We start from the raw sequence: 1,036 nt of genomic DNA, 5'->3' as shown, positions 1-1,036 counted from the left end.
ATTGGCTCAGGATGGAGACATTGGCTATTGTACTTAAATGCTAAAGAAAAGTTTACCTCCAAATGCTAAAAGTTTGATGATGCTTGGTTAAACTATGACTATGACCCAAAAAATTACAAGAAAGAAAGTTGATAGGGAAACCATAGCGAAGAGTCCACTTCTGATAAGAATTTCAGAGCTTCTGGTGGTTCAGGACAGGAGAAAAGAAATGTTTAATTCTCAAACATGCTCGCATGCTGTAAGAAAATATTAATAGCTGTAGCCAGAGGGCAGGCAACTCCTGTCCCAAGTGGAGGTGGCGGAGCTGGAGCCGAGGGAGGGGGCAGAGGCTATCTGACCCACCACAGCAGTGCCCACAGCTCCTCACCAAAATGAGAAGACCATCATTGGTCCAGTGGCTGTGATGGGAAAAGATTATTATAAGATTCTTGGGATCCCATCAGGGGCCAGTGAAGATGAGATCATGAAAGCCTATCAGAAGAAGGATCACCCAGACAAAAACAAAGAACTCAACGCTGAGAAGTTTAAGGAGACAGCAGAGGCCTATGATGTGCTGAGTGATCCTAAGAAATAGAGCCCATATGACCAGTATGAGGAGGAAGGCCTGAAGACCTATGGTGGTTCATCAGGTGGCTCCTTTCTCTACACCTTTCACGGGGACCCTCATGCCACCTTTGCCTCCTTCTTTGGTGGCTCCAACACCTTCAATATCTTCTTTGCCAGCAGCCGCTTCACTTGGCCCTTCAGTGACTTTGACTCAGATAACATGGATGTGGATGAAAACGAGGACCCATTTGGTGCCTTTGGCTACTTTGACTTCAGCAGGTTGAGTAGGGGTCCAAGGCAAGCCCCAGAACCACTATATCCCCAGCACAAAGTGCAGGACCCATCTGTGGTACATGACCTGTGGGTGTCCCTGGAGGAGATCTATCATGGCTCTACCAAGCTCATGAAGATCACAGGGCAGTACTTCAATTCTGACGGGCAAACTGTGCACACTGAAGACAAAATCTCGCACATCGTCATCAAGCGTGGC

At 47.3% G+C, this 1,036-nt stretch overlaps 1 pseudogene; it reads left to right on the top strand.

The window, feature by feature from the left end:
• The first annotated feature begins 388 nt into the window (after nt 1–388).
• Nucleotides 389–1,030, top strand: LOC101580234 (annotated as a pseudogene).
• The last annotated feature ends 6 nt before the right edge of the window (nt 1,031–1,036 follow it).

Source organism: Octodon degus, unplaced genomic scaffold (assembly GCF_000260255.1).
Source record: "Octodon degus isolate 3935 unplaced genomic scaffold, OctDeg1.0 scaffold07093, whole genome shotgun sequence".
Lineage (NCBI taxonomy): Eukaryota > Metazoa > Chordata > Mammalia > Rodentia > Octodontidae > Octodon > Octodon degus.
The sequence above is the reverse complement of the archived record's forward strand: the minus strand, read 5'-3'. Positions and strand labels throughout refer to the sequence as shown.